The sequence below is a fragment of the Gossypium hirsutum genome, chromosome A05, assembly GCF_007990345.1.
Source record: "Gossypium hirsutum isolate 1008001.06 chromosome A05, Gossypium_hirsutum_v2.1, whole genome shotgun sequence".
NCBI classification, from domain to species: Eukaryota; Viridiplantae; Streptophyta; class Magnoliopsida; order Malvales; family Malvaceae; genus Gossypium; species Gossypium hirsutum.
The window spans coordinates 88348964-88357274 of record NC_053428.1 but is presented as its reverse complement, the minus strand read 5'-3'; the positions used below and the strand labels follow the sequence as shown (position 1 = coordinate 88357274).

The 8311-nt window shown below is 35.9% G+C and overlaps 1 non-coding gene across 1 annotated transcript; it reads right to left on the bottom strand.

Moving 5' to 3' along the window:
• Positions 1–7986: 7986 nt before the first annotated feature.
• Positions 7987–8093, bottom strand: LOC121230032 (small nucleolar RNA R71). Its single transcript, XR_005927984.1, has one exon. It is a non-coding gene; the product is annotated as a small nucleolar RNA R71 (small nucleolar RNA).
• Between the last annotated feature and the right edge of the window lie 218 nt (positions 8094–8311).

Here is an 8311-nt window from a genome sequence, read left to right as displayed (position 1 = left end):
TTCTGATACCACTAAATGTAACACCCTAAACCCAGCCCAGACGTTATGGCCGGATCTGACATGCCACATCGAAGCGTTTCAAAACATTTTAGTATTGTTGATCTAGAAGAACTTTCTTAGTGTTTTAAAATATAATTTCATTATAGGTTATAGTGAATGGAAGCTGTGCACAAGGTAGGAAACCGAAAAAAGAGGAGGTGGGTCCATCGGACTACTTAAGTACCAATCTCCCTTCGGATCCAATCCTAGACATGCACACCGCCATTGCCACACCTCAACGTCATGTATATTTTTAGGAAACCAATTTGATTAAGTCCTTTTTAGGAAAAGTGATTAATTTTGGAAAATATTTTCATTGTGGAAGCTTTGCTTGTTGTCGTGTTATTTTGAAATCAATTACTATTCTTGAAAACATTCCCCAGAGCTATCCAATTTCAACAGTTAAATATAAATAATACCTATCTTAACAAAACATATTAAAACCATCTAGAAAAATTAAGCGGCTTAAAAACCCAAAACCTTAAGCGTAAATAAAATGATGTCTAGTTCACCAGAAGAAAATCAACTTGCAGAACGTGTGGCCACTCCGAATCCCTTACAGCTCCAAGCCCACTATGGTTGGGGATTACCTACGTGGATGAAAATAAAAGGGTGAGTTTGGGGAAACTCAGTGTGTAACTTAACCTAACCATAGCCTATATCGGTTCAAACCACAGAAAACAGAACGAGTTGGCCTTAGCCCAGAATAGAATTCAGAATAAAGCCCATAGGCCCATAACAGATCAGAACAGATATTACATGCTTATGCAAAACCCAACCCATATCGAACCATATGCACCCCCATACCAACCTTTCACCATGTGGGGAGACTACTCGACCCACCCAACCGCTACACGCCACAAAAATATGCAGCATGGCTGCCAGAACAGATAATGTGATAGAGTCACCAGATACAGATAATCGTGGTAGAGCCACCAGAACAGATATATGTGGCAAAGCCACCAGATCAGATAATTGTGGCATAGCCGCCAGGACGCTTCCTCCATAATATAACCCATGTCCCCATGCAATAGATATACAATCATGGTGTACATCATACAGAATCAGATCGTCATGCTTTTCAGTCAAAAGTAACCCTAGGGGTATAATGGTAATTTTGCACCTAGGGGTATATCAGTAACTTCCATACATAGGGGTATTCAAGTAATTTCACTATTCTTAAGGTTTTCATGAATAGCATAGCCATTTACGTACGACCAGAAACACTTACCGCATTTTCTTACAGAGTTAATTTACCGTATACATCAAACTATTAATCTCACGAGCATTTGCACACTCACAAGTTCTCAAAATACTGACTTTTTGGCATTTCGGCTTTTCAGCTTTTGCCGATCTAGTCTATAAGAGGGTGTCAGTTACACACCTGTTTGCAATGATATGCTGACGAGATCCACACACGAACTGCCTACAATTGGATTACTAACACGTTAATCTGAATATCGAAAATGAACTACGTATTAACCCCTTACCATAATCGGCTAATAGCACCTTAGGCACTAGCGATCCTACCTTTGCCGAAATTAGCGATTATGTCTAGATCCAATCGTTCCACTTGTCCAAGCCTTCGACCAGCAGCCTCTACATCCCACTCTTATCAAAATAAAATAGTTATAACAACCCTTAGAGCTACAAGCCCAAATCGACAGCCTCCCTAACCTTTAGGGGTTTTGGCTTTTTCTAAAACCTGAAATAAAGATTAAGTTCAAAAACTTACCACCGGTTCCTTCAGTCAATGATTCCAATTAACTCCTACTCGATTTTGATGCAGATCTAACCCCTCAAATGATAACAAAAGTCATGCCTTTAGTGATCTTAGAATTCGGCTATGCCCCTATGGTTATGCGTTTTCGGCTTTTTGTAACAGTGAAGAAAAGATGTTTGTAGTGGCTTTGTCAATAGCAACTTGGAGTTTGGAGGACTAGAGAATCGGTGAAGATGATGCGGGAAAATAAGAGGGTTTTGACTAGAAGAAAACGGCACAAAAGAAATCAGGCTTTCGGGATTTCGACTTTTTGAGGTAATCGACTATAGGCTTAAAAACAATTGATAAAAAAAGAAGATGAGTAGAATGGTAAAGAGATTCGACAGACTAGAAGAAGAAAAGAATTTGATGAAGAAAAAAAAAAGAAGAAAAAATAAAAAGGAAGAATAGTCAGGAAACGACACAACTTACCCCTAATGCCGAACTTATACTTGGCATTTGACCTAGCAAAAACTTGCCCCCTAAAGAAAACCCTTGGCCGGCCAACTCTTGCTCCTCAAGAGTCCACCATTCGGCCAACACTGCTCTCCCTAATCAGCTTCTAAATCCTCTTCCTTATCCCCTCATTACTCAATCCCCTGAGCAACTCAAACTCCTCCTGACAGTCTTTTACTTGAGTTCCATTACTTACCCTTTCTAAACATAAAAATAATTCCCTTAATATGCTCCCATTGTGACTTGAACCTTGGTTCTCCCTAGCATCCACACACCACTTTTATAGCCTTCCCAGTGGTGTCATATGCCACTTTGCCACCTGCTTCCTTGTGTTTTATTTTGCCCAATTAATACTTAAAAGCCCAGTTAACCAAAACCCCTTTTTTTTCTTATGGAACTAAAATTAACTAAAATTATCGAGTTTTAACCCAAGATTAGGCCTTCTAGAGGCCCACTAACATAATTAAACCTACGCCAAACAGACAGAACACAGAAATTTTAAATTAGTTGAGTTATACATTTCTAAAATTGTGAGATTGCACAGGGTGCCATTGTCTGTTGTGTCAAATAGAGATTCGAGATTCACTTCGAGGTTTTGGAAGAAATTACAAGAAGCATTCGGTATGAAATTTCATTTTAGTACTACTTTTCATCTGCAGACAGATGGTCAATCTGAGCGGATTATTCAAATACTCGAGGATATGTTGAGATGTTGCATTCTTGAGTTTCAAGTTTCCTGGGAACAATATTTTCCATTGATTGAATTCGCATACAATAATAGTTTTCAATCGAGCATTAAAATGGCACCTATGAAGCCTTATATGGTAGAAAATGTCATGCACCATTGTATTGGACAGAGCTCAGTGAGAATAAGATTCACGGAGTTGACTTGATAAAAGAAACTGAACAGAAAGTAAAAGTGATTCGAGATAGTTTGAACAACAGCTTTCGATCGATAGAAATCTTACGTAGATTTGAAATGAAAAGATATTTAATTTGAAATCGGTGACAAAGTGTCTCTGAAAGTATCTCCGTGGAAGAAAGTACTCTGATTTTCCAGAAGACGCAAATTGAGTCCGAGGTTCATCGAGCCGCATGAGATTACCGAGTGTATCGGGCCAGTTGCTTATAGATCACTGTTGCCACCAGAGATAGAAAAGATTCATAATGTGTTTCATGTATCGATGCTTCAAAAATATAGATCCGATCCCTTACATGTGATTCCTCCGTCTGAAATTGAGATTCAGTCTTATATGAATTATAAAGAAGAACAGATCCGTATTTTCGCTCGCGAGGTTCAAGAACTGTGAAATAAGAAAATTTCATTAGTTAAAGTAATGTGGCATCGACACGGTGTTGAAGAGGCTACGTAGGAGCCCGAAGTTACTATGAGACAGCAATATAAGAATCTGTTCAATTGTAAGATTTTCGGGGATGAAAATCCCTAGGGAGGGAGAGTTATAATAGCCCGGTTTAGACCCTAGTCGGAATAGAGATTTCAGGACCACAAATTCAAGTCAAAAAAATATTTTTTAATATTACTTTTTGTGCTTAAAATATGTGAATTAATATCTATGAAAGTTTCATATGAAAATTTAATCGTTTGTGTACTCAATTTGATAAAAAGACCTAATCGCATAAAAATGTAAAAGTTGCTTGCTATATGTTAAGTGTGCCTATTTGTTATGTCTTTGTAAATGAGGAGTCTTTATGTTGTTAATATGCCATTTACATGGTAAGTGGACAATAATGGCCTTACATGTTAATGGCTTTTAAATGGTTTACTAAAGGGTAAAATTGGAAAATTGAGATTAATGTTAATTTAGTTAAATTAAAAGCATGAAATTAAGTCATTATCATCATCCTTGCCGAAAATTGAAGAAGAAAAAGAAATAAAAAGACAACTAGGGATCGACCATTGATTTTTTTGATTAGGTATGTGTTTTGTTCGGTTTTTGATAATTTCTACATTTTTGTGATTGTTGCTTAGTGTTCTATCAAGCCCATGTCTAAATTTCTAAATTTGTTGATGATTTTGAGTTCAGCCATTGATGAAAATATGAGTTTTATGAAGTTTGATGATAGTATATGGAAGCTTGATGTTGGGTTAACATGTTTTGTCTTTGAATTTTTGATGAATTTGAGTAATTTAGGCTAAATTCTGAAAATGAGAAATTGAGGGGCTAAAATGTGAAATAAATGAAATATGTGGACTTATATGAACATTATGAAAATTCAGCTAAGCATGGGTATAAGGAAATTTTGTGTATTTTGTGATTTTATGAATTAGGGACTAAAGTGTTAAAATGTGAAAATGTGAGGGATAATTTGTAAAATTCCCTAAATATGTGTTTATGGATTGATTTGAATGAATATGAGATTGAATAAGTTAAATTTGAATTTATATAGATCAAGAACCAAAGAAAATGAAATTAGACCAAGGAAAGTCGAAAATCGTCGAGTAGTCGATTCCGTCCGTTCGATTCCATACGAGGTAAGTCAATATACAAATAAATGTGTTTGAATTGAATTACTAATTGCTTACATGATATTTGAATTGTGATGAATTGATTTGAGAGCTAAATATGTAAAATCTGAGAAAGTTCCGATAATGTGACAAAATCCGAAAAGCCCTGTACTAACCATAGGAATAGGTAAGATACATATATCATGACATAGGATCCGATATGTGTTTTCGTGTAAGACAACGTCTGGGACGTTGGCATCGACTTATGATTTACGTGTAAGACCATGTTTGGGACATCGGCATCGTATTTGATTTTGTGTAAGACCCTGTCTGGGACAGTCACATCGATATTTGATTACATGTAAGACCACGTCTAGGACGTTGGCATTGTACGAGCTATCCAAGTATCCTTATTGTTTCCGAATAGTTCAACAGGTATTCTGAGAAATGAATGAACATGAGAATGTGTACTTAAATTTAGGTACGCTTGAAATGTACATTATGATTACGAATGAAAGGTAAGTATGTGTTTATATGTGGACATATGAAATATGTATGAATTATAGGAGTATGAAATATGTTATGTGTAATTGTCTTATGAACAATTAAGTTATATGAGAATTATGGATATGTAGTTATGCTTTGCCATGAGCTACATGAATGAAATGGTTTAGAAATGTGTTATGTGATGAGTTTATTTGTATATGGCTTACTAAGCTTTTGAAAGCTTACTTTATGTGTGCTGGCATTGTTTTATAGATATCAAGGCTATTGGAGCTCGGGGATCGTCGAGGATCATCACCACACTATCGAACTCTATTTTGGTACTATTTGAAAATGTATATATTGAAGTATGGCATGTATAGGCTAGAAGTTTGTGAATATGTTCTGTAATGTGTATATCTAACCATTTGATATGGCTTGGTTTTGGTTATAATTATGAATGTCTTTTGAGCATAAACTATGTGATGCAAAAATGTTCATATGATGTGTTCATGAATGACCTAGTGATAAATGGTCAATTTGGTAAGTTGGTAATGTGATTTAGCTGTGGAATTTTTATGATTTTGGCATGAGATTGGAAGTGAAATATTGAGCTAATGATATGCTAGAATGAATAAGCTTTCTATGTGATTTTTGGTATGTTTTGAGTTGGTTAAAAAGGATGAAATTTGTTGTTAATGAAATGGTATGAATGTTGTAAGTTTTTGATAAACCGTAATATATACATATTTTTACCTCATGCTTGGCATATTTATGGATGATTTTTCCTTGATTTCATTGAATTTGATGCTCCTAATCCTTTAAATTCTTATTTTATACTTAGGTGAGCATAAGAAGGCGAAAAGAGCAAGAAACGGATCAAAAACGGACCAAATGGGCTTAAAATAGTGTTTCAAATGGCCTAATCACTTCCTCACGGGTTATCCGCACGCCCGTGTGAATCACACAGGAAGGCCACATGTCCGTGTGACATGGCCGTGTCGACTAAAAATCAACTCAGTAGTACACACGGCTTGAGCAGCTTCATACGGGTGTGGCACACAGCCGCGTCTCTGCCGAGTCCAAGGCTAGTTCTTTTCGAAAAAAGGCACTTTTGAGGGTTCTTAAGCATTTTAAAGCCTCTATAAACACCCTAGAGGAGGATTAAGGGGGACAGAGAGAGAGTTGGAGGCAAAAAATACTTGAGACTATCCATCGAAATCACCTAAGAGCTAAGATCTACATCAAGACTGAAGATTTCCATCCAATTTCCTAGAAGTTCTTGGGTTTTTTTATGTTTTGTTGTTTTCTAAACTTTGAGATGTTTTCCATTAATATTATGAACTAAACTTCCTAAATACTTAAGGGAGATGAACCCTATGGCGAATCTTATTATGCTTTGATTTATATGATAAATACTTGTTTTTATTCTTAATTATGAGATTTGATTCTTGCTTTAATATTTTAGGATATTAATCCAGGTTTTTGATGTGATTATTCAGTGGAGCAAAAGTCCCTGTTTAAAAGTAGATCAGTCATAATTAAGCGGAGTTGAATGCAATCCTAGAGCTAGGATGACATAAATCTGTCGGATTAGAGTCAAATCTAATAAAGGAATCCATAGATCGAGTTAATGTGACAATGGGGGTTTTAATTAGAAAGATATTTTCTAGATTCAGCTGTTCTTAGTCTCGAGAGAGATATTAACATAAATTAGGGATTTCTATGGAATAAGTCAAGTGAATAAATCGTCTAAGATAAAGGTAATAAGTGAAGTCTAGGTGGATTCTTTCTTGTGTATTATCTTCTTAATTGGTTTTCCTAAAGTATTTTCCAACTTTTGCCTCTGTCGTGATCTTAGATAAATTAGAAAATTAGTTTAGTTTAAAAACACCCTTAAATTCTTAGGTTAGATAATAAAAAGAGAGTAACTAGTAGTATTTTTAGTCCTCGTGGATATGATATTCCGGTCTCACCATGACTATACTACTGTTCGATAGGTGCGCTTGCCTTAAGTCAAATTATTAGTTAGTTTCACGACCATCAAGTTTGTGGCGTCGTTGCCGGGGACTAAGATATTAGGAATGCTTAATTTTTATTACTTTAGCCACTTATTTTATTGCAATTTAATTTTTATTTTAATTTTGTTTATATCACTAAATTTTCTTTTATTTACTTGTGGCAGGTTTTTATAGTTTATGACTAGAAGAAACCCATCAGGACCATTACTCTTTGATAGTGAGATCGAAAGCACAGCTCGCAGAAACCAAATAGAAATAAGGCAAAGCCTAAGATACATAGAGGAACAGTGAGAGGACGATATTCACACCACAACCGAGGAAATGGCTGAAAATCAGGAAAACCTGCTACCTTTTGTGATTGCTGCTGATCCAGTAAATCAAAATCTTGCTCCTCGTACTATATATGATTATGCTAAACCTAATTTAACAGGAACTGAATCGAGTATAGTTAGACCTACTGTTGCTGCAAATAATTTTGAATTGAAATCTAACACGATTCAAATGATACAATAGTTTGTTCAGTTTGATGTTTGTAGGACGAGGATCCAAACACTCATCTAGCGAATTTTCTGGAACTCTGCGACACATTTAAAAGCAAAGGTGTTTCTGATGATGTCATTCGCCTTCGGTTATTCCCCTTTTCATTAAGAAATAAGGCTAAATAGTGGTTGAACTAGTTACCATGAGGGTCAATCACTACTTGGGAACAAATGACCGAAAAATTTTTACTTAAATATTTTTTGCCGGCTAAAACGGCTAAATTGAGGAATGATATCTCTTCTTTTGTACAGATGGATCTAGAAACTCTTTATGATGCATGGGAGAGATACAAGGACCTATTGAGAAGGTGCCCTCACCATGGGTTGCCTTTATGGTTACAGGTTCAGACTTTTTTACAATGGTGTGAATGCCTCAACAAGGCAACTTATCGACGCAGCCACCGGTGGAACTTTAAACAACAAAACACCTGAAGAGGCTTATGAATTTATTAAAGACATGTCACTGAATAACTATCAGTGGCAAGTCATGAGAACAAAGCCAACAAAAGTAGCTGGTGTTTTCAACCTCGACACGGTCACTATG